This window comes from Dama dama, chromosome 10, assembly GCF_033118175.1.
Source record: "Dama dama isolate Ldn47 chromosome 10, ASM3311817v1, whole genome shotgun sequence".
In the NCBI taxonomy this organism is placed as follows: Eukaryota; Metazoa; Chordata; class Mammalia; order Artiodactyla; family Cervidae; genus Dama; species Dama dama.
The window spans coordinates 25,345,032-25,371,516 of NC_083690.1; positions in this window are offsets into that span (position 1 = coordinate 25,345,032).

The following is a 26,485-nucleotide window of genomic DNA, read 5'->3' on the forward strand; positions in this document are numbered from 1 at the left end:
TCCACTGTCTCCCCATCTATTTCCCATGAGGTGATGGGACCAGATGCCATGATCTTAGTTTTCTGAATGTTGAGCTTTAAGCCAACTTTTTCACTCTCCTCTTTCACTTTCGTCAAAAGGCTTTTTAGTTCCTCTTCACTTTCTGCCATAAGGGTGGTGTCATCTGCAGAGCTGGGGTCTCCCACACTGCAGGCAGATTCTTTACCAGCTGAACTACCAGGGAAACCCATCATCAGGACAAGCAGAGTAAAATAAAGTCAAAAGCATAAGCTATGGGCTTCCCTCATAGCTCAGTCAGTAAAGAATCTAACTGCAATGCAGGAGACTCGGGTTCGATTCCTGAGTTGGGAAGATCCCCTGCAGAAGGAAATGGCAATCCACTCCAGTATTCTTGCCTGAGAAATCCCATGGACTGAGGAGCCTGGCGGGCTATAGTCCATGGGGTTGCAAGAGTCATACACAATTTAGCGACTAAACCACCATGGTATAACTAAGAATGGTTAAAATCCTGATTAAGACCCTTATGGACCTCACATAGGTCACTCAGTTTGCTCTGTACCTTAGTTTCCCCAACTCTGTAACGGACATAAAACTGTTTCACGAGGAGTATAGTGTACTGGTTCCAAAACCTCTGGAATATGACGGATTATAATTCTGAGTGCATTAGTTACTAACAATATCCTTCGGAAAATTACTTAATTTGACAGGGCCTCTGTGTTTTTGTCCACAAAATGAAGGTGATTCATTTATCACCAAGTTAATAAGATAATTAAACAAGGTATTTTTAAAGTACATATGTGGCATTTACGATGCATGTATCAGACTCTGAAATGTGTTTTTCAGACATTATTTTCTTTAATTCTCAGAATAATGCCAGGAGTTAGGCACTATCATCATCATCTCCAGCTTACAAATGAGGAGGCTGAAGGAAAAGGAAATTGGCTAACTTGCAAAAGGACCTACACCTAGGAAAACGTATTAGAACTCCAGTCATTGGTACATGATTCTGGCTCTTGAAGATGAAGTGTGCAAAATATTTGCTTTGGTGCCTGACACATGGTAAGCTCCAAGACAGGAGTAATTAGTAGAAATTGGTTGATCTGACTTCAAAACTGTTTCCAGTACAGGCTAACGCCTTCCAGGAACACAACATACCATAAAATGATTGTTCAGGGTAAGAGAGAGAGGAAGAGAGAGAGACCATAGTTGGGTCTGATTTAAACAAACTTGTTCATGAGTCTAATAGAAATATGAGTTCACAGAAAAATAAATCTAAATGAATTTTAACACATGAAAGTGTGCTAAACTTCATCTAATACTTTCTTTAAATTTTTAAAAATGAGACACTATTTTCCTAGCTGACAGATCTCAAAAATTTTGTCAATAAATATTGACCTTAAAAGTTTGTCAAAACTCGATTTTAAAAGTTCTCATCACAAGATTTAAAAGAATGTAACTATCAATGATGACAGATGTTAACTATACTTATTATGGTGATCATTTTGCAGTATATACAAATACCGAATCATTGTGTCGTACACCTGAAATTAATATAATTATATGTCAATTAAATCTTAAAAAAGATATTGAGTGAATATCCCCCTAAAAACTTGGAGGGGAGCCAAAATGTCCTCTTATCACACATCTATTCAACATTGGATGGAAGCTCATAAAAGACATAAAAATTGAAAAGAAGTAAGGCTACCTTTATTCAAGTTTACATGATTGGGTATGCAGAAAATCCAAAGGAATCTGTCCCCAAATCTACTAGAACTAATATGAAAATTTAGCATAATTATTAAATGTAAGTTGACTATTAAAATCAACAATTAAAATAATTAATAATTATTGATTAAATAATTATTATTGATTAAATTAATAAAATAATTATTTATTAAATTAATTAAATAATCAATAAACAATTGTCAGTTAAATAAATATTTTATGGTACCAAAACTATAAAAGCTTTAGAAATAGATTAAATTAATGCTATGCAAGAATTCTGTGTGTACTAAAAATTACAAAACATCAACATATTGCTAAGTGAAATTAAACACGACCCAATAAATAGAGACGTATACTATGTTCATGGACTGGTGGACTGGAGGACTTCATCTGTTAGGATAAAGTCTCCTTACATTGTTATTGTTGTTCAGTCAGTCAGTCACGTCCGAGTTTTTGCGACCTCATGGACTGCATGCAGCACACCGGACCTCCCCGTCTTTCACTAACTCCCCCAGAGTTTGCTCAAACTCATGTCCATTGAGTCAAGGATGCCATCCAACCATCTCATCCTCTGTCGCCCCCTTTCCTCCTGCCCTCAATCTTTCCCAGCATCGGGGTCTTTTCCAATGTGTTGGATCTTCGCATCAGGTGGCTAAAGTACTGGAGCTTCAGCATCAGTTCTTCCAACGAATCTTGGGGTTGATTTCCTTTAGGATTGGCTGGTTTCATCTCCTTGCTGTCCGAGAGACTCTCAAGAGTCTTCTCCAGCACCACAGTTAGAAAGCATCAGTTCGTGGGTGCTCAGCCTTCGTTATGGTCCAACTCTCTCACCTGGACATGACTACTGGAGAAACCATAGCTCTGACACTGCGGGCCTTTGTTGACAAAGTGATGTCCCTGCTGTGTGCTGTGCTGTGCTTAGTCACTCAGTCATGTCTAACTCTTTGTAAACCTGTGGACTGGACCCCACCAGGCTCTTCTGTCCTAGGAGATCTTCAGGCAAGAACACTGGAGTGGGTTGCCATGCCCTCCTCCAGCGGATCTTCCCAACCCAGAGGATCGAACCCAGGTCTCCCTCATTTCAGGCAGATTCTTTACCATCTGAGCCACCAAGGAAGCCCAAGAATTCTGGAACGGGTAGCCTATCCCTTCTCCAGGGGAACTTCCCAACCCAGGAACTGAACAGAGGTCTCCTGAATTGCAGGTGGATTCTTTACCAGCTGAGCTATCAGGGATGTCTCTGCTACGTTGATCAATAGCTTTTACGGAAAATCAATCAAAATCTCAGTAGCCCATTTATAGAAATTGACAAGCTGATTTTCAAATTTGTTAATAAATGAAGTACCTAGTATAAGCAAAAATATCTTGAACAAATTTGGAGGACCTCCACAACCTGACTTAAAATTTATAATAAAGCTACAATAATCAGGATATTGAAGTGATAATTAGGGAGTTTAAGGTCAACATGTACACACTGCTATATTTACAATGGATAAGCAACAAGAACCTACTGTATAGCACAGTGAACTCTACTCAATGTTAAGTAGCAGCCTGGATGGGAGGGAAGTTTGGGGGAGAATGGATACATATATATGCAGAGCTGAGTCCTTTTGCTGAAACTATCACAACATTGTTAATCAGCTATAATCCAGTATAAAAGAAAAAGCTGAAAAAAGAGATATGGCATTGTAATAAGAATCACTGCAACAGAAGAGGGAATCCAGAGAAAGATCACAATTACACAGTTGGGTGGTTGAATTGTTCTTTAAGATAACCAGGCATTTCAGTGGGGAAAAGAAACAGTTTTTTAACAAATAGCACTGGAACAACTGAATAAGCGTATCGGGAAAACTGAACCTTGACCTCTATATTACATCTTACACCAAAAAAATCAATTCAAGATGGATGCTAGATAGAAATCTAAAACTATAAAAATTCTGAAAGAAAACATAGGAGAACAATTTCACAGCTATGGCACAGATTTCTTAGGGAAAAAAAGGGCTAACTATAAAAGAAAATAAATGAGAATTCATCAATATTTTATAATTTTGCTCATCAAGTTTTACCATTAAAAAATAGGCAACAACAACAACAACAAAAAAAAAAAAACAGGTAAGCCACCGACTGGGAGAAAATATACATCTGACAAGAGAATAGTATCCATGTTACATAAAGAACTCCTATAAATCAATAATAAAAGACAAAGAACCCAATAAAAATTGTCAAAAGACTTAGATGTGTTACAAAGAAGATACATGAATGACTTATTGGCACTTGAAAATGTGCTCAATATCTTTAGTCATCAGGGAAGTACACATTAAAACTCATTGAAACTCATTAAATACCCATTAAAACAATGAGATATAACCTCACACCCAATAAAGTGATTCTTATGAAAAAGATGCAGAACACTAAATATTGTTGTTTCAAGTGTAAAATGGTACAGCCAGTTTGGAAAACAGTTTGATGGTCTTTTATATGATTAAAGATACAGTTTCAATATCATCCAGCAATTCTACTCCTGGACCTGCACCCAAGAGAAACAAAAGCATATGTCCACCCAAAGAGCTGTTCAAGAATATTCTTATAGCTTTACTTATCATCATGCAAGGGCTTCCCTGATAGCTCAGTTGGTAAAGAATCCACCTGCAAAGCAGGAGACCCCAGTTCAAGTCCTGGGTCGGGAAGATCCCCTGGAGAAGGGAAAGGCTACCCATTCCAGTATTCTGGCCTGGAGAATTCCATGGACTATATAGTCCATGGGGTCACAAAGAGTCGGACACAACTGAGCAACTTTCTTCACATTTTATCATCGCCCTAAACTGAAAACCACTCAAATATCCATCAAGAGAGAACAAATCTTGATGGGATAGGATTTATCAATGAAAAGAAGCAAACACTGATAATAACATGTATCAATCTCACAGACCTTACATCAACCAAAATAAGTCAAACACAAGTGAGGACTCACTGTATAATTCTATTTATATGAAATTCAAGAACAAAAGTCAATGGTGATTAAAAAAAAAAAGAAATCAAAGATGTGGTTGCTTCTTGGAGCAGGAGCCAAAACTGGTTTGAAAAGGGCAGGAGAAAACCTTCTGAAGTGATGAAATTGTTCTCAATCTTGATTAGGGTGTGAGTTTATGCGTCTGCCAAAACTGTACAGTTAAGTTCTGTGCATATTACTGTTTATGAATTATACCTCAATTTTTTCAAGACCTGGCAATGTTTGCCAATAAATTGTTTGCGAGGATGTGAGAAAATTCACCAGCATACAAGCCTGGTGAGAGTATAAATGTGGTACAGTCTCCCTGGAGGGCAATTTTGACAATACCTATCACAGTGAGTGATACAGATACACACTTGACCCAGTCATTTCACTTCTAGAAGTCATCATACAGATATATTCATGCATGATGTAGAGACAGTTGTAGAGAAATATTCTTTGCAAAATCATTCATGGAGGCAAAAGACTGGAAATAACATAGCCATCCATCTATAAAGGGCAGGTTAAATAAATTACAGGGCTACATTTTAATAGAATACAATGCAGCTGTTAAAATAATAAGGGACATTGCTGGGTCCTGATATGAAATGATACTCAAGATACACGATCTATTGATATAGAGGAAGGAAAGGCATGGAACAGATCCTTCCATCAATGTAGAAATTAATGTGCACATGTAATGCATCCCGAGAGGTACATTAAAAACAGAACATGGCTGTCGCCCCTGGGAATGAGGAATGGCAGGCTGGGAGGTAGGTGGTTAGAGACTGGGGGAGAATTATTTTCAATGTGTTGCCTCTTTTATTATCTGAGCTTTTCATTTTGTTTTGTTGTTGTCGCTTTTTTCTTTTTTTAACCATATGGGTATCACATTGATTGAAGGCAAAAGGAGAAGGGGACTGCAGAGGATGAGATAGATAGATAGCATCACCGACTCAACAGACACGAATGTGAGCAAACTCCAAGAGACAGTGAAGGACATGGGAACCTGGCACGCTGAGGTCCGTGGGGTTGCAAAGAGCTGGACACGACTTGGAGACTGAAAAACAGTTACGTAAATCAATTAAAATTTTAAAAGCAGATAAGAGGACCAACATCATGGGGCCAATCCATTTTCCCTGGCATTTAACCCAGACCTTTTTGTTCCTTTGCCCCAAACACCCTGGGTCTGTCCCGATTCCTTTTATAATAACCACCCCCATCATTTTGTCTCCATGGCCTTCACCCTCAGATTTGACCTCCAATCCACCTTCTGTCTCAGCTTTGTTTCCTACGGGACCACTGGCGCTTGAATATCAGATACTTTTTCACCAACACTGCCCTCCACCACTCAGCATTTCCACTGTCAGATTTTCCAGCCTTTTCTTTATTCCTGATTTTTCCCAACCTTAGCTAGCAGTTTGTCTATGTCCCAAAACGAGACTATAAAATATCTCTGCAATTTTCAGGTGCCTTAAGACGTACATTCTTAAATATTTAGTAGATTATAAATGACCTAAAGCTTTAGTCCAGCTTTTAAAGATAACTTCTTACAAGGCTACACAAGACAGTTTGCCTCCAGCCAGGGAGTAGAGATAATTGGGACTCCCCTGATGAATATGAAGGTGGGCACAGGGGAGTGACTGTGCACTGTTAATGAAGGCTTCCTGGGAGCCTTGCACCCACCCCAGGGACAGATGCACTGTTCCCAGCTTTTGTAGTCTGTGGTACAGAGATCTGCGGGCAGAGCAATCAAAGAAGCTGGTCTGAAGCCAAACTCTGATTTCCTCTGTCGCCTTGGGCACATCACATCCCTTCTCTGAGCCTCTGGCCCTTTCTCCATTGCACTAGGTAATCTCTCAGGCCCTTGCAGCATTTAGCTTGAGACTTCCGAGTATCTCTGATGCTAAAAACTTACCTCTGTGCACCAGTGCTGGATCAAATCTCAGAGACAGAGTTTGGGGTGAAGTAGAAAAGAAGAGCCTTATTGCTTTGCCAGGCAAAGGGCGACATGGTGGGCTTGTGCCCTCAAAAGTGTCCCAACCCAGGGGGATTGTTGAAGAGTTTTAGAGCAGAGGCTCAAGGTCAGGTTTGCTGATAGGGATCAGGGTGTGGGCAGGGCCTGTATCCCGTTAATCTGGCCTCCCGTGGTCTCCTGATGTACTCCCTTCCTTTGAGGTCACTGTGACCCTCTCTCCAGAAAGAAGAATGCTTCACCAGTAGTTAGCATCTTCCATTTGTTGGCGATTTTAATTCTGAAGAAAAGCTCAAACATGCTGTTATGTGTGTCCCTTGAGGCAGAACCAGGCTCCTGTCCCAAGGCTGCCCTATTGTTTCTTGACTAGCTCCTCTGTTATCTCCGCATCCCTTCCCTTCCCTGATTAGCAAGTGTTTGACCCCACCTTTGGAACTCTGGGACAGCTAAGAAACACAGGACACAGAAAGGTTTTTTTTGCCCCCAGAGCTCCACAAGGTCTTGCTCAACTTCATCTGCAATTACAATTATTTGTTAAGAATATATTTCACCAGGAAGAAAAGTAAGCAGCAAGGATGTTTTTCAGCTTTTAAAAATGGGTAAGAAAAGAATGATCACACTCCTTTTCATCTTTGTTTTTCCAGCAGCATTGGCAATACCATGGGGTTTGCTAAAAATGCAGAATCTCAGGCCCCATCTCAAATCAACTGAAGTAGAATGTCACTTTCAACAGGGTTCTAAAGTAATACTGTTTTGCTCTGAGACCCCAAGGGGCATAGAAATGTACCAGGGATCTTTTGTAAAATTGGCACCTTTAAGAAAGGGTCATCTCTATATCTTCAGGCCATTCTGCCACAGTAGGTGAGCTAGATGTAAAGCAGGACTCACAATACTGAAGGCCTGCAGAGGTCTGGCAAGTAACATAAACTAGCAAACAGTGCTTGATGAAGCAATAGGGAAAGGTTGGGACTGTGGCTAAGTGAGGTGTTTATTTCATCTTAAGTGGTCCAGTATCAGTCTATGTTGCCACATACAGTGATTTTTTTTAGGTTAACCTGGATATTCAGCATTTTATGTGGAATCTCTTTAATGATAAAAACATTCTCAGGTCAAGCATTAGACAGATTAAAACCAAAGGTAATAACAATTTCAAAAAACTTGAAGCAAGAATAGACTTAAGTTCATAAGACAAATAATGTGGCTAGAGTGTGATGGGGCTTCCCCTGGTAGCTCAGCTGGTAAACAATCCGCCTGCAATGGGAGAGACCTAGGTTTGATCCCTGGTTGGGAAGATCCCCTGGGGGAGGGCATGGCAAATCATTCCAGTATTCTCTTCTCACCTGGAGACTTCCCACGGACAGAGGAGCCTGGAGGGCAGTAGTCCTTGGGGTTGCAAAGAGTCGGACTTGACTGAACGACTAAGCACGCAGGAAGTGTGACGAGTAACAGGAAAAGTAAAACAAGCCCAGAAGGAGAAAGTAGGGGCGTTTGCTGCTGACAGGAGGAGGCAGAATGATTTGCTACTTGTTGGTGAACATGGTAATTAAAAGTACAAGGACTAGAGTTCAAGCCTGGTCTTTCCTATCTCTGTGACTTTAGACAAAGTATTGCATGCATATGTACCTCTCTTGCTTATCAGCAAACTGAATTTAATATTGGTATGCACCTTAGAAAGTCAAAGTAAAGAAGCAGCAATTGATATAACAAGGTAGTTAGAATAGAGTCCAAACCAAAGTAAGCCTCAATAATTGTTGTGAGTGTTATCACTTGCCTTCTTTCATTAGCAATCCAACTGTTGTGAGCACCTCCTGGGGGACAACGCACACATTAGACTTTTGGCAATGGGCTTACCAGCTCTTCTCCAGAATTTTTAAATAAGGAATGGACACATAAAGATCTGTAACATGTTTCTTTTTACAAGCCTTCTCCCCTGAAAGATGTCTCAGACTGCCCTGACCCAGCCCCAGGTATGCTGTTTGCCCTAAACATTCATTTTTCCTTGTATTTTGCTTTGTAAAGTCAGCTCAATGTTCAAGGCCCCTTGCAGGCTGCCCGCTATCAAAGCAAGGTCATTTATTCATTTAACAAACATGCATCTGGCATCAATAGTGTGTTAGGCATTGAGCTGGCTCTTAGACATTCAGGTGTGAGCAAGATTCTTTCCCTGTGAAGTTTCCATTCTAGTACAGGGGAGGGTGGATGACTGCACATATGCACATAAATAAATAAGACAACATCAGAAAGCAATAAATTCCACCAAGGTGATGAGATCAAAATGTGAGTGAAAGTCACTCGGTTGTGTTCAATGCTTTGCGACCCCATGGACTGTAGCCCACCGGGCTCCTCTGTCCATGGAATTCTCCACTGGAGTGGGTTGCCATTCCCTTCTCCAGGGGATCTTCTCAACCCAGGAATTGAACCCAGGTCTCTTGCATTGCAGGCAGATTCTTTACTGTCTAAGTCACCAAGTCTAAGTCACTAAGTCTAAGGAAGCCCTTGAAATCAAAATAGAGGTGACCATTTCAGAACAGATTTGGAATTAATTTGCCTTGACCAAAGTTTGAAGCCCTGACTGCTTTAGCCAAGAGCCCATTCGACACTCATTCATTCACTTATTCCACAAATATCAAATGAGGCCAAAGATCTGCCAGGCTTTTTACTAAGTAGTAAAGAAACAAAAATGAAAAAACATGAATCCTACCTACAGTGGGCTTTTCAGTCTAGTGATGAATAAAGATGTATTAATAGACAACTGAAGGCTGAAAAAATCTTTTTATTTTATGTTTGGCTAGACTGGGTCTTCATTGCTACACGTGGGCTTTCTCTAATTGTGGCAAACAGGGGCTACCCTCTAGATGCAGTACACAGGCTTCTTGCTGTGGCGGCTTCTCTTGCTGCGGAGCACTGGCTCTAGGCATGCAGGTTTCAGTAGTTGCGGCAGAAGAGCTCATAATTGTAGCCCATGGGATTAGTTGCTCTACGGCATGTGCAATCTTCCTGGACCAGGGATCAAACCTATGCTCCCCACATTGGCAGGTAGATTCCCAACCACTGAACCACAAGAGAAGTCCTGAAAGAACCTCTTTTTAAACAAAGTTTTAAGTAAGGAGTTTATTTTATTTAAAGAAAAAAGAAAACTTGCCTGTGGGTTATTATTCTTGGAGAAATCCAATTAACCTTAGCTTTCTCAACTTCCTGACTCTTTTAAGTCCACCCAGTTCAACTAATAGTAGTTCCGTCTAGTGAAGACAAGGCAAAATTGCAGACACAAGATCCCCCGAGAGGATGAGCCCATTTCATCTAAAGGTGCTGTCATAAAATTTTAATGCCTGAGTTTATGCTTGTATAAGGATCAATATGACTCAAAGTTGGGTTTCCTTAACTGGTCCTGGCTAATGAAAAATGCACAGAGAGATGGATTAATAAAAAGTATTTTGTGCCAAGTGATGTTTCCTTTCTTGTATAATAACCACGATAACATCAAACACTCATAAAGATTTACTTCTGTAAGCCAAGTTAATCATAATAGCAACACTGTGATGTATCTATTATCATCCCATTTTGTAAATAAGGAAGCTGGGGCACAGAGATATTAATAACTTGCCTGAGTCTCTAACTGATAAATGGTAGCAATAAGATTTAAACCCATACATGTTGGCTCCTAAAGTTCACAGTCTTAACTATCATGATGCAGATAAAAAAATTGTCAAGTTGTCAGAATTTGAAAAGAAGACTTTTTTCCATCATAAAACTGACAATACACTCAAAAGATCTTTCCCTGAAACTGTCAATACTATATTCACATTGTCAGTGAAAAGCTACTTCAGCAACTCTACATTATCTGTCGTAGTTAAATTAATGTCATTAATTTGGATATATGCTGAATGAATCTTGATGGATAAGAAGGGAATACCCAGGCTCCAGGCAAGAGGAGCCACACAGAAAAATGCAGTGAGGCAAAAGGGATGATGACACACTTCTATATCTGCAAATACTTAAGTGTGGCTGGAGCACATGGTGTGAGGTAGGGGACAGTGAAAAAAAAAAAAAAAAGGCTGGAGAGAGAGGAAGAGGCAGAAGCCAGGCTGCAGAACAAACTGAAATGACATTAAGGTTAGACTTCCCTGGCAGTGGGAGTGGGAAAGAAATTGACTTTGGATGGGAAATTGACTTTGACTTCTGCCATCCTTGGGGGAAGTGCCCCAAAAGGTGTTGGTGTCGTTATCCTTTATTGACACCTTGTTGGCAGATATGTGCATAACCAACATCCCTACTTCACTTGCGAGTGAAATAAAAAAAAAAACAAAACAAACCTGTTCGAGCAGTGGGGTTTCTTCATGGACCCTGAAGGTCAAGTCATGGGACTTGAAGGTCAGGGAACTTGGTCCCTCTACTTAGGAGCAATGCTGTCTCCTGCTCTGGTTATCCATCTGTGTGTCAAAAACCTTATCTTGGCCTGCGCTAAAGGAACACTCATCCCATACCTGTATCTACTGGCATTTTCCTTTAAGTCATATTTCTTTTCAATTGTAACAACCACATGCATCTCAAGGACCTTGTATTTTAACATTTGTGCTACAGAGAGTCTTCCAAAGGTCTTTAGGGAGAAAAGGTACAGTCAAATTTGACAGGGCAATCCCTGTGGTGCTAGACTTAAAGGAGATGAGACTAAGAAAGCGATCTAAGAGAGAAATCATGAAGGCCTGAACTGAGACAGTGACTACCATCTGGCGGAGGGGGTGGGGAACGTGCGCTGGCAAGAAGCAGAGAGACTCAGTAAGTGTTTAGGCTGTGGAGTTTTTCAGGACCCAGTGATCAGTTGCATGTGAAAGAGAGGGAAATGAACAAAAATGACCTTAGACTTCAGGATTAGATATCCTGATGCGGTCATCTGAGGATGCAGAGTGAAAGAGGGGAATCTGGTTTAAGAAAGAGTCATGTGAGACATGCAACAGGTAGTGGGACGGAAGTCTCTGGAGCTTGAAAAATGTTGGGGTAGAAATAGAAATTAGGAAACCACCATTCTAGAAACAGAAATAATACATTAGCCAGGGAAAAGAGAGAATGAAATGCTGGCAATACCAATACCCCAAAAAATGGCTAGAAGAAGGGAAACCCATTTAAGAGGCAGAGAAGGAATAAATGCAGAAGCAACAAAGGTTGGTGTCACAGGGACCAGAGAGGCCATTTCTAGAAGGAAGGTGTCGTCAATGCTATCAAATGCTCCAGGCGTCAAGTGGAGAGTCAGCTGGATTTAGATTTTCAAAGCAATTTCAGTGAATTGACGTAACAATGCTGGCATTGGACTGAGGAGTCAGTCGAAGGATGGATGGGAAATGGAGACAGTATCTTGGGGCTAATTCTAAATAGATTTTCTATGGTAGGAAGGGACATGATAAGACAATAGCAGTGATTTTCAACTCTGGCTGATTCTAGAATCACCTGGGAAAGTTTCAAAAGGTATTGATTCTGGGGCTCCCCACCACTGCAGATGGTGTTAATTGCTCTGTGATTTGGCCCAGGCATCTGCTTTCAAAATCTCCCACTGTTTGAGAAACTGTGGGCAATTGAAGGAGTATTGTTATAAAGCTGTAATTTCAGAGTGGGAGAGGATCCTGAGCATGTTGGAATGGTGATGGCAGAGAGTAAGGAGGCTGAGATAAACACTAAGAAAAATGAACAACAGTCACCAGAGCAGAATCCCTGAGTGGGCGGGAGGATGTGATCTCAGAGAGACAGGTAGATTCAGCTTACCTGCTTTCCCTCTGATGGGCTTCCCAGGTGGCACTAGTGATAAAGAAATTGCTTGCCAATGCAGGAGACATAAGAGACTCAAGTTTGATCTCTGGGTCAGGAAGATCCCCTGGAGGAGGGCATAGCAACCCAATTCAGTATTCTTGCCTGGAGAATCCCATGGACAGAGGAGCCTGGTGGGCTACAGTCCATGGGGTCGCAAAGAGTAGGACACGACTGAAGTGACTTAGAATGAACACATGCAGGCTTTCCCTCTGAGATGAGAATGGAGCAAGGAGGAAGAGGGTATGGGTTTCACGTGGAAAAAAGGGAGGGAATTTTCCCTCCTGACTACAGTTTTCTTTGCAGAAGGATGGCTAGTTTGCTAAGAGAGAGGAGAGAATAACAGCTGGGAGCTTGATAAGAAGAAAGGCTTGAACTCATACTGCCTGTGAAGAGCCCGCAGTCAGGAGGCATTCGCCAGCTGAGACTGGAAGCCAGGAATTTATATGTAAGCTCTGTGATATTTAATTGTGAAAGTCCCTCAGTCGTGTCCAACTGTTTGTGATCCCACGGACTCTACAGTCCATGGAATTCTCCAGGCCAGAATACTGGAGTGGGTAGCCATTCCTTTCTCCGGGAGAGCTTCCCAACCCAGGGATCGAACCCAGGTTTTCTGCACTGCAGGCGGATTCTTTACCAGCTGGGCCACTAGGAAGCCCAAGAGATGTATGTATGCTCAGTCACTCAGTTGTGTCTGATTCTTTCGCCACCCCATGGACTGTAGCCCAGTGGGTTCCTCGGTCCATGGAATTTTCCAGGCAAGAACACTGGGTTGCCATTTCCTACTCCAATGCAAGCTCTACTGGGAGATAAATTCCACGAGGGCAGAGCCATTCTCTGTGTTGGTCACTGTTGTATCATAGAGTTCAGTTCAGCACACTGGGGAATATCAAGATGAAGGAATGTGTTGCGGCACCAATCTGACATTTTATTTCCGCAGCATCATTTGAGAGGCCAGGGAAAATAAGCCTTGAAACAATTCAATAAAGCTGGACTTTAGGGTTCGAGGATAACCTGGAGGGGCATAAAAGATAGACCATCGGAGGGACCATCTGCAGATTTTATCTTGAGGGCAAAAGGAGGAGAGAAAGGAGAGATCTGTGATGCCAAAAATCCACTCTGGGCTTTGAGGGGATTATTTGAGGGGAGTGAGGTGCTAATCTACTCAGCCAGGTGAGCGATGAGGAGTTAGGTAACCCTGGGAGACTCTGGAGAAAGCCAAGGGTCAGCTTCAAGAGGGCAAATTCTAAATCACGATAAAGGATTTTATCGCTTAGATCATAAGAACCGCCCAAACACTGCTGCTTTGAGGGGCAGCAAGGGCCCGCATCTTCCTTGGGGGTGGGGGGATGCTGGGTGTTGACAGGGCCAAGAGCACAGCTCCGTGAATCTGTGAAACCCAAACAGCCTCCTTCACTGCCTGCCTCTTTGGGAGGCTTTGTGGCCTCAGCTGGGTGGGACCCCCGGGACCCCCCCACCCCGACTCTGGCTCACCAAATTGCTGTGCTGTGTTTAAAAGCCAAAGAGGAAAATAAACCCCAGCCCAAGGAGGAAGCGATTTGGCATTAAATAAAAGGAACGTTTTTATCCTGCAACGAAAATGCTGTGATCTTGGAACACAATTTGCATAAACAGACAGTTTGGCTATAAACAACCTCACCAGTAACTGGTATTTACATATAGAACAACTCAGTCAAAACCCAATTAAAGGCTCTGATGGATTGGGGATTGTCAAAACATTTAAAAGACTTCATAGCAGCCAGGCGATTTATACTCCTCAGTTGGACCAGGAGTCCCAGATTTCTCCTCTCATCTGCTCTTTGTCCTACCCCCAGTCTCCTACCACACCAGGGACCCCCAGCCCAGCCCCTAACCTGGCAGCCTGTTTTCCAGTGACAGGGAGAGGTCTCTAAGTGGAAGACCCAGCAGAGAAGGGAACAACATCCAGGCTGGGGTCCTCTGACTTGGCTATGAAAAGCAGAAACCAGAGTCCCATGTAGAGTTCAGGTACCTGATACTGTCAAAGGGTCTGTTCAGATTTCCAAACGGCGCCTGATGTTGGGCAATCAGCAACCAACCTGTGGATCCAGGTTCCAAAGTTCTAACTAAGCAAATGGTTGAGAAGCAAGCTGGGAAATTGGGTTCCCTGCCCCCTGGAGAGGAGAGCTTGCTGGTCAGGAACTGAAGCCAGCCATAGAAACTGAGTTAACATGTTGGGGAAATTGGGGATGGCTTTAATGGGAGGGGGAACCATGGAGCGACAGTCCCCCTGGAACTTGATGGAGACTGCCAGGCTTAAAGCAGAATGTGGACTTGGGCTAAGCCTCCAATGTGTTCCTGTCTTCCACACAACTCTAAGGCTATAGGGCCACCCATGTTTCTATAAATGTAGTGTGATTAGAACACAACCAACTCATTCATTTTTGTGTCTTCTATGGCTGCTGAGTCATTGCAATGCAGATGTTGTGGCCAGCAACACCTAAAGTTTTTACTATCTGGCCCCTTTAGAAAAAATTTACTGACCCCTGGGCTGGTTGGCCTGAGATTCTGTCCTACTCGGATGTTGCTTGGTCCTGTGTTTTGCTCTGAAAGGTGTAGAAATCCATAGAGGGCCAAAGAGGCTTCCAAGACAGCAGGAATCTGGCCCCCACCTCTCCATGCATAAGGGTAAGAGAGACTTTAATTTATTTTCCTTGACTTGACTTGGGGTCCACTGAAACTGCCCCTATCTTCCCAGCCATCTTGCAGGAGAGGCTCTCTCTGGCCAATGTTCTCAGCTTCCTTTGGTTAGTTGTTCTATCTCTTCCTTTTAGGAACCCATAGGGAAGAAGGAGGGAAAGGGAACCACACATTTCAGAGTGGTCTCTGGGAAATTCAGAGATATAAGGAAGCTATAAGTTCCTGTCCCAGGAAGTGTGCAAGCAGAGAAGGCTGCTGTGAAAGGACCTTTGGGCCCCGTATCTTGGACTTTGCAGCTTCTCAAACACTAACTCAAGTCCTAACTCAAATCTATATGATTATTACCCCGAATGAGTTCAGCAGCCCTTTCTGTGACCTCCTTACCTCAAGCTTGGCAGCCTCTAATCCATCCTCCAATAGCAGCAATGGCTGGCTTTGCAAATTTCAGATTTATTCTTGTCACTTCTAGCATTAAACTCCTTCAAAGGCTACACATGGCACCCAGGATAATATCCAGACCCTATCTTAGCATTTACTCATCACTTGGCCCTGCTGAACTCTCCAAGCTCATTTCCTACACACTCCTCCTCCAACACTCCGAACAGATCCAACAGCTACTTATTCTTCAAACAGATGTGTTTTTGTACAGTTCCTCAGGCCATTTCCTCTGCTGAAAATGAACATCCCTCACCTTGTATAAGTGACAAACTCCTATATATTCTTCAAAACCCCAGCTCAGGTGCCCCTCCTCCTATATAAAACATTTACAAGATTTCCTCATTTTAAATTAGTTTCTATTACTCAATTCCTATGATGTGCACCCTGATCACAACCCTATTTAGGAGTTATGACATTCTATTGGAGTGAAGTATTTGCAGGAACACCTCCCCAAGTAGACAGACTTCCTTGAGGGAAGAGATAATGACTAATTCATCTTCACAAGCTTAGTGCAAGGTCTTGCACACAATAGATGTTCAACACATGTTCCATGAATAAACGAACAAATGAATGAATGGACCTCGACAAAGTCAAGACTATACAAGCTCAAGCTGCCATTACTCAGAAAGTGGGTAGAGTGGGTGCCAGACAAGCAAAAACAACAGATGTCTTCATCTGTTACTTTTTGGAATTTTGGTTTCTACCTGTGAAAACTATGGTGTAAAAAATACCTACCTCTTATTGCTGTATCAACTGGAAACAGAAATAAAATGGATTGTACAAGTCCTATTATGCTACTGTAACCCTGTGGTTTTCACCTCCTTCAAAGACTCTGCCCTCTGAACCCATTCCACTGTCTCTGCTCTGGTTCAGGACTGAATTGCTCACCTATAGTGTTGCCACTATGTCTTTCCTGGGCTTTCTGCCTTCTCAGCTCTCCCCCGCTGGTGGCACCCCTTTGGTGCCCTACAGCCAGATTAATCTTCCATTTCAGCAGAGTTCAGGGAACTCAAGAGCCCAGCAGTATTTAACTTGGCTTGCACTCCATCTCATGAATTTAAAGGCCATCTGAGCTGGACCATTCATCTGCTCCTTCTAGACTGCCCATAGTGAATGCATTTCTACACCCTCCTTGCCAATACCCAGCCATCTGAGCTGCTTACATATTTCTTCCTCAGGAAAGCTCAGGGGAAAAAATATATATATATATCTAGCCCCAGAATTTGGAACCTTCCTTCTATTATCTCATAAAACATCATGTTCATATCATAATTTCAATCCAGAGAGAGGATTTGCCGTGTGAGCACTGAGATGCATACAAATTGCCCTTCTCAACCTCTGGCTACAATAAGCAAACTTCAGAGGCTGACAGTTTACTTGATAAATACCTAATAAAGCTTAAATAATTATTGAGAGCAGACAAATGAAGGAGTAGAACGGCAAGAGGTGTTGTGCTGATAAATCACAGGGAAGAAGGCAGAGCCCCAGCAGCTCAGGGGGAAGTCTGATTCCAGGAAGCAGAAGGAGAGATTCAAAGGCAGAGACTCAGGACTAGAAAGAGTCAGTGATGGGCGAGTGGCTGGGGAGCCAAGTGATATACCTGGACTTCTCTTTGGGGACCATTAAGGACCCAGTGTGTGACCTTTCTCAACTACTCTGAAGAAAGAGTATCCAGGATGGGTTTTAGTCCACCTCATTGTTTGTCTCTGTCTACCCAGCCCCTAGGTCCAATCTCGAGACTGGAACCATCCAAATCATGGTAGGATACTATCTCCTGAACTTAATCTGGAGTCACCAGCCCTGTGGAACCCCAAGAAGGTGTCCCAAACTCTTCATTCATTCACTTATTTATTCAATAAACATTAGGGCCAACTACATGCCATAAATGATGTTCAACAAACTTTTGGTCTAACCAAGGATGGTTGTGAGAGCAGATCATCAAACAATGATACACGCTGAAGGTAGAAGTTTAGGGGTTCCTAGTTTAACCAGGTCTGGGGCAAATGCGGAGAGCAGAAGGCTTCACAGAGGAAATGGTACTTAAACTGAATTCGAAAGATAAATATAAATAGGAAGTGGGAGAAGGGTGTTTGGGGCAACAGGAATAGCAAGTGCAAAAACCCTGGGGTGTAGGAGTTTTGTTGAGCGAAATCCTGAGACTTTCGCTCCCACAGTGATGCTAATATGTGATGACTCCCACCCCCTTAGCACCCTTCCCACAGGAGGAGGTTCTGAGCCCATGTTTCTGAGACCATTATTGGTAAGTTGCCCTTTATTGAGGTAGGTTCTCTGATGTCACTTTGGACATGAAGATGCTGAATCTTAGAATTGGTAAGGACTGGTTGTTACCTGTGTGGTCATAGATGGTGCTTCTGTTTCGGACTCTATTCTACAGACCTGCCTTTTCCTCTTCTTCACTCTTCGGCCCCAGCCTAGCAAACATCTCCAATTACTCAGAATTCTTCTGGGAAAGGATGTTTCCCTGCCCTGCCAGATTCCCAGCAGGGACCATTCTCCTGGTTTCCTCATAGGTGGGTTCTCAGTGATAAGTGGCTTCTCGAATGCATCCCTGGATGCCCAGCCATCCATTCTTAAAGTCACTTGAACTAGGCAACAATACTGCTTGGAGTCCTAGTCTTCTCTCCTATAAAATTGGCATAATTCTGACACTTTCTGCATACTGACAAAGTTCTAATACAGACCCTCATGTTTGAAAATAAATTTCAAGCACCACCACCAGAGCAATACAGGCAAAGATCCCCTCTCCTCAGCTGAAGGCTTGTTAACAACTAACTCTGGTTTTTTTAAGACCAAATGTGGCTAAATTAATCTTTCTTCCCAAGTGAGATCACCATGTCAGAAAGTACGCCTCCTGTTTTGCATCTCGTTTTTCTATGGAAATATGTAATAGCCACAACCCCTGCAGTTGTAAGTAACAGAAATTCAATTTAAACCAGCTTAAGCAAAAATGTAATTCATTGGCTCACAGCTCACAAAACAGAAGGATTCCTGTGATCAAATCCCACAAAACCAGAGCCTCAGGAGTTTAGTCTTATCCCAACTCTTTTTTCCTACTTTCTCAAGTCTTATGGCTTATTTCTTTTTGTCTCTAGTTTTATTCTAAACACAAAACAAAAAAACAAAGACCTCTCTAGATTGGGAAAATGACCACAGACAGCCCCAAATTCATACCGTCCCAGCATACCAAAACTAGCAGATGATAAAATCTTTCCTCCATTGTTTGTATATAAATCCCAGGAAAGAGCTCTGATGCACTCTGCTTGGATCACACACCCATTTCAAAGAGGACTGTGATTGGTCAGATCTGGGTCACATGACCATTCTAATCACCAGGAGGGTTAGGCACCATGGCTGGAAGAAGGGAAATGAGGGGGAAATGTCCTGGGAAGCCAAAAATGATAGATCTCCAACCCAATAAATGTTGCTACATGAGGAGGAAAATGCATAAGTGTCATATATTTCAGGGCATAGGAAAATAGGAATATTGATTGGTACAGTACTTCTACTGAGAAAATTTTAAATGTGTTTTCAAAATACCTAAAGTGTTTATACCTTTGATCCAGAAAGTCAACTTCTATGATTGCATTTTTTGGAGGAAAAAAAATGTAGAAAAATGTGTAGCATTGTTTTCAATGAAAAGAAGAAATAATCAAAACATAAACCAAATATTAATTTGTGATACATTAATTGAAGGGCATCTATTAATGTTTAATGATTATGATGTGTTTTATTTTAATAAAAAAATAATAAAATAAAATTTAAAAGAGCATATTTACCTTTGGGGGTAACAATCAGAATAGAGAAAGAAGATTTCTGGAATGCAAGAATGTTCTGTTTCTTGATATGCTTGCCAGTAACAAGGGTATATTCACCTTACAAAAATTGATCAAGCTGTCTTTCATGATATGTGAACTTTTCTTTATGTATATTAAACTTTAGTAAAAATATTTTTATGCAGATGTGCATATTTAAAAGAAAAGATTTAGGGTAGTTACCTCTGGGTAGTGTAATTAATAGTGATTTAAACTTTATCTTTGTGCAAGTCTTCATTGTCTGACTGTTTTTACAAGAAGCATGTATTAATTCTGCGGTCGATTAAAAAAAAGAAAACTATTTCCACTGGGAGAGGGAAAATGAAGAATAGATGAGATCAAAGAACTAAAATCTCATTAGACAGTAGGTCTAGTTAGCGTGCTCAGAGGCTGAAGATGTATGCTAGACATGCCTCCAAAAACAAGGCATAATGGAATGTATCAGTTAGAAGTGGCAGCTGTGTGGTAACGAATTGACTCAAATATATCATATCTCAAATACGATCGAAATTTCTCCCCCACTCTGTCCGTCCAGGGAAGATATTTCATATGGGCAGGGGTTCTGGTCCACACTAGCATTCAGAGAGCCAGGCTGATAGTGATGTTTCTTTCTCAAATATTTCCAAGGTCTCACTGATCCTTACCACCCACATCACAACAGCTTACCTCCCCCTTGGAAAAGAACTCAGTCATGGCCACACCTAATAGCAAGGGGGGCTTGGAACTGCAGTCCCTGGCTGGACATCCATGTCCATCTGTTGCAGGAGGAGAAGAGGAGAATGGATCTGAGTTTATGCCACCTTGGGGAATGGGAAGCAGAAGCAAGAAGGAGAGGAAAGGAAGAGAGAGAGAGAGCTGATTTCAGCAGACAACCACAACAACCAGGTCTACATTAAAGAGGTCCAGACACATGGCAAGTGGCTTCAGTCCATGGTAATGCTCAGAGTCCACAGGTAGCAATGTCCTGGTTCCAGCGCAACGTCTGCTTTGGTGTGACAAGGGCTTTGGTCAGAATGCAAAGTAGAAAGACAGGCACCACACCCACCCCACCCCACCTCGCTGGGCAGGAGTTTGGAGAGGGGGTTTTTCCATGGCTGGCAAGACCCACTGCAGGGCTGCTCTTTCCCAGGGACCCGTCCTGACAGGTCCTGCTCGGAGTCAGAACAGGGCTCAGCTTCCAGGTAATCCTAGTGATCCCAGCTGATGTGGAAAGGAACCAAGAATCTATCTGATAGATGAATAAAGGTGAATGGTGTAAATGCCTGTATTTGCCTCCTCAGATAAGGGTAACAATAAAACAAAGGATTAGATCGGATGCTTCAAAAATCACCAGATTCTACCCAGCTCATCCGCCCCCACAAGCCCAAATAAATTGTGCACAAAAGAGGTCTCCACGCCCCCTCCATCTCTGCATTATTTAACTCTTGCGGAAGTGCATTCCACAGACCCCAGACTTTTTATCTACAATGAAGACAGTCAGTGCTAAAACTGTTCAGGCAGCACCTGCTGGCAACGTGCGGAGTGCAGACGCCTGGAACCTGCGCCCAATGAATATTACCCAGAATGTATTAGCTGATAACACAGGTGCCCCAAATCAATGAGGAAATCATCTCCTGCACACAATCACCACAAAAGAAGGATATTTGCAGTGTCCCTCCAACACAGCCAGGCTATTGTCAACTCAGGCGCGCGAAGTGATTAATGCGCGTGTGAATAGGAGCCCAGATTTCAATTCCTAGGATGATGCGCACAGACCGTTCCCCGTCCCCCACCCTTTATGGATGGGGGACACTTAACCTACTCAATGGTTTTTATTTGCATTGATCCCATTTTATGGTATGATTAAATTTGTATGGAAGAGAACCAATTAGTTTTGTTTTACACTTATTGAATGCACTTTATAGTCAGACGAATTAACTCTCCACAGTAGGTTGATTTATCCAGTGGCGGGAGGCTTGATGGGCTGTGAAGGGTCATGGGGGTGGGGGTGCTGGAGGGGCTGGGACCTCAAAAAAAAAAAAAAAAAAAAAAAACCGAGCTGATGATGATGCCCCAGCTGATCACCACAGGGGTCCGGGTGAGATTAAATACAAGGCTGTCTCGCAATGTAAATTTCGGGAACTGATCAAGGCTTTGTCTGAAGACGAAACACTTTCTCCTACAAAACGGAAAGATCAATGGAGTAGAATTCAGTTCTAGCTCTGGCACTTTTACACTGCGGCTGTGAGATTGGGCCAATTCTTTAACTTCTTTGAGCCTCAGTAAACACAGATGCTAAGAAAGAGGAGGAAGTGGAGGAGGCATGGGAAGGAGGCAGGAGGGCAGGGGAGCCCAGGGGAGGAGGTGGGATCCTCTCTCTACATAAATAAGTTTAGTGCGAGGATCAAATGTGAGAGCACAAATGGAAATTATAGAGTATCCGCTTTATGTGTCTTCCCTCTTTAAAAAAAGAAAAAAACCAGAAGCAACACAGCAGAGCAACACAAGAGGAATGTGGAATCAAAAAAGACAGAAGTCTGAATCCCTGTTGCTTCTCAGCTGTGCGACTTTGTGGATGTCATTTAACCTTTCCGAGCTCACATTCCTTCATCTGTAAAGTGAAGATTATCACAGGATCTGGTGAAATATTTCAGAGAGCAGTGCTTTCCCAACCATCCTAATAAAAACACCAACCTCCTCACTATCCATCTCTTTTTTCCTGTTTTATTTTTCTCTATCACTGCTACGTTTGTTTGCTTAGGCAACCAGAACAAAAGCCCACAGACTGGGTGGCTTAAACAACAAATATTTGTTTTCCCATTGTTCTGGAAGCTCGAAGTCCAAGATCAGCAGGTTTGGCTTCTCCTGAGGCCTGACTGCTCCCCTCACTGTGTCCTCACCGGCCTTTCCTCTATGTACATGTGTCCTGGTTTATCCTTGTATGTCCAGATTTCCTACTTTATTTTATTGGAATAGAGTTTGCTTTGCAATGTTATATTAGCTTCTGCTGTACAACGTGAACCAGCCATTTGTGTGCCTATATCCCCTCCCTCTTGAGTCTCCCTACCGCCTCACCCCCCATCTCACCCCTCTAGTCCTCACAGAGCACCCAGATGTGCTCCACAGCAACTTCCCACCAGCTACTGGTTTTATACAAGGCAGTTCCCAGGCGGCGCTAGCGGTAAAGAACCCACCTGCCAATGCAGGAGACAAAAGAGACGCAGGTTCGATCCCTGGGTGGGGAAGATCCCCGGGAGGAGGGGGATCACACAGAGTCGGATACGACTGAAGCAACTTAGCAAGCCCTCAGTGCGTATGTGTCAATGCTACCCCCTCGATTTGTTCCCCACTTCTTCCCCCACTGTGTCCACAAGTCCATTCTCTGCATCTGCCCCCTTTATTCCTGCCCTGCAAATAGGTTCGTCAGTACCATTTTTCTAGATTCCATATACATGCATGAATATCCCACTTTTGTTTTTCTCTTTCTGACTTATTTCACCCTGTGTGACAGGCTCTGGGTTCATCCACATCACTACAACTGACTCAATTTTGTTCTTTTTTATGGCTGAGTAATATTCCATTGTATACACATATCACATCTTTATCCATTCATCTGTCAATGGACATCGGGATTGCTTCCAGGTCCTGGTTCAAATTTCCTATTCTTACAAGGATACCAGTCAGATTGGATAAAGGCCCATCCCAGTGGTCTCATGTGACTTAATCACTTTTTAAAGGTCTTATCTCTAAATGTAGTCTCCTTCAGAAGTACCTGGTCTTAGGGCTTCAAAATATAAATTTGGCATAGAGGATCCAATTCAGCCCAGAAAAGCACCTGACATTATGTTACATATTTCTCCACTCCATGAGAGACCTTGTTTTCTTCTTTTAGTGTCTGGCACATAATATGTGTTCAATAAATGTTTGTTGAATGACTTAATGAACACTGCTTAGAATAATGTCAGTTCCAACATATCCTGGTTCTGGCATGAAGACACCCACCAAGAGGTGGGCTGCTAAAGGACTTTCTAACCATTAATTCCATGATTAGCTTCCCTTGCACTTGCCCTGTAACCCTAGAACTCAAAGAAAACCCCATGACATTCTTATTTAATACCTTTTTCCAAAACTCAAGGAAACCTCCAGCTTCAGGTTTGGAAGGGAATTTATACATCATCAGATTCACCTTAAAAACCAGTGAAGGAAACCCCTTTGTTATATTCCTTGATAACTTTCCTTGTTGTCAAGAGAGACCAGAGATCAGAAGCCCTTGACCTCTGGAAGCAGCCAGTTTCATGGTTAAAAAGTGTTATTTTGCGCACGTGATGAAAAACAGGTGTGCTTTTCAGAACTGGTTGTCATGGTGGAAAATTAACTGAATATTCTAAGTAGGCAAATAGATAGCAAATGGGTTAGCTGAATACAGTATAGGTAGTCTGCAGTAATTCAAATGGGCTTCCCAGATGGCCCAGGGGTAAAGAATCCACCTGCCAAGCAGAAGAAACAGGTTCAATCCCTAAGTCAGGAAGAGCGGGTTGTCATTTCCTCCTCCAGGAAATTAGCCATCTAACCAGAGAACTGGTACCAAGATCTTTATGTTTTAGAGGAATTCATGACTAACCTGCCTTAGGAGCAAGGGGGCTGGAAGGTCAGAGAAGCTTAGCTAGAAAGAGTAAGCCCTAAGTGAGTTCTGAAGGATGACTATGTCAGTTCCTGGAGGATAAAACAGGGAAGGTGTGAGACTTCCCTAGTGGTCCAGTGGTTAAGAATCCACCTTCCAATGCAGGGGACACAGGCTTGAACCCTGGGCAGGGAACCAAGATCCCAAATGCTGCAGAGGAAATGAGCCAATGCCCATGTGACACAGCTAGAGAGCCCGTGTGCTGCAACTAAGACTCGCTGCAGCTAAGTAAATAAACATTTTTTAAAAACCAGGGAAAGCCTCCCACACAGAGGCACAGTGGAATGAAAATGACTGGCTCATTTGACAAATAGAAGGGAGTTTGCAGTGGCTGTAGCAGACAGAGGGTGATGGGAACATAGCAGGAGGATGGTGATGGGAACATAGCAGGAGGATGCTGAAGACTCTTTTCTAAAGCAGTAATCGCTCAGGGGGCTAACCCCCTTCGTATCACTCCCATGGATGTCTTTATGTGTGCGACTCTAGTTCCACGTGTTCCAATGCTGTCCCTCATGTGTGTGGTTAGTCGCTCAGTCGTGTCCTATTCTTTGCAACCCCATGGACTGCAGCTTGCCAGGCTCCTCTGTCCATGGGGATTCTCCAGGCAAGAACACTAGAGTGGGTTGTCATGCCCTCCTCCAGGGGATCTTCCCAACCCAGGAATCGAGCCCAGGTCTCCCACATTGCAGGTGGATTCTTTACTGTCTGAGCCAGACCAGGAAGTGATCTCTCATAAGATCTGTTAATAGAAAATGTTGTAAATAGGTGGGCCCAAATACAGCTGGGGACTGGGTGTATGAATGAATGTGCTGACCTCTATAAACACAGCTGTTCCTTAAACTCAATGAAATCCCAACTCACCTGCCTGTGTCATCGGAATTGCCTATATCCAATTCTTCATGCCGTAAGTAATATCTGTGCTCTCTGTTGCATGGAAATTGTATTTTGGCGTGCTCTGTTTGTTTTTTTTAAGACTTTGCAGGGTTCATTGAGGAGACAAATAAAGAGATAAAACAAAAGATGCAGGAAGGGCCAGCTAATAAAGACTTGGACTTTATTCCATAGGTATCAGTGAAGGTTCTTCAAGCAGAGGCGTGAGTGACTCTCGTCAGCCTTTGTTATTTGGATTATTTCTTCAGAAGCCATATTAAATGAGAGCTCGGGGAAGGAAGACCCTAGAAGGGGCTACTGAAGATAAAGTGGATAACTGCTGGATCTCTGGCAGTGCAAGGGGATTATTTAGACCAGTGGTACTGAATCCCCTGGACCACGAAAAAGGCCACACAGCAGGAGGTGAGCGGCAGGCAAGTGAGCAAAGCCTCATCTGTATTTACAAGCACTCCCCATCACTTGCATCCCCCAGGTCCATGGAAAATTTTCTCCTACTAAAGCAGTCCCTGGTGCCAAAAGGTTGGGGACCACTGATTTAGACTAAGGATGATTACTCTAACAAATCACCCCTTAGACATCAGTGGCATAGCACAGGGACATTTATACTCAGTTCAAGTAACTGTTCCTGGCTGTCCATCAATCTCATGTGAGTGTCCAGGAACTCAGGCTCTTCTAAGACGCTGCTCTGCCATCTCTAGATCTGCTTTCCATGGTCGTCAGGCTTATCTGCTTCAAGCTGTCTAAAGGGGAAGGAGACTGGACAGGCAGGCAGGAGAGGGTGGAGTGGACCACGTCTGGATGTGGCTCCCATCACTCTTCTCACATTGATTGGGCAGAATTCAGTCACATGGCCACAGGCAAGAAAGGCAGGAAAATGTATCTAGCCGTGTCCTGAAAGGGAGGGGAAATGAGTTCGGTAAACTTTTCCAATCTCTGCCCCAGGTGCTCAACAGAAAGACTAGATGGGAGGGTTGTTGTTAACCTACTGAAGGCAACCACAAGCACTTTGGATGGAGGCACCTGCTGACAGCGGGGGGCTCTCCAACAGATAATTTGGCCTTTTCAAGGAGGAAAATTCAGAGGCAATAAATCAGAGATGCAGCCCATTCCCTGTCAAAGTCTCACATGAGGAAGGGGACAGAGCCTCAGAGAAATGGGAAGGGCAGACAGGTACAGAGTGGGACACAGAGGCACAAACAGGGGCTGTGACTCCGAGGAGAGGAGCAGAGAGGGGCAGCCCTCATGCGGCAGGTTCAAGAACTGCGGGGAATTAGGATAATGGGCTTCCCTGGTGGTTCAGACAGGGGACCCAGATTCAGGCCCTGGGTCAGGAAGATCCCCCCCGAGAAGGAAATGGCAACCCACTCCAGTAATCTTGTGGAAACTCCCATAGACAGAGGAGCCTGGCGGGCTACAGTCCATGGGGTAGCAAAGAGTCGGACACGACTGAGCACATACACGCATGCACCTTTTCCAGAAATCCAAGCTGTGATCAGGAA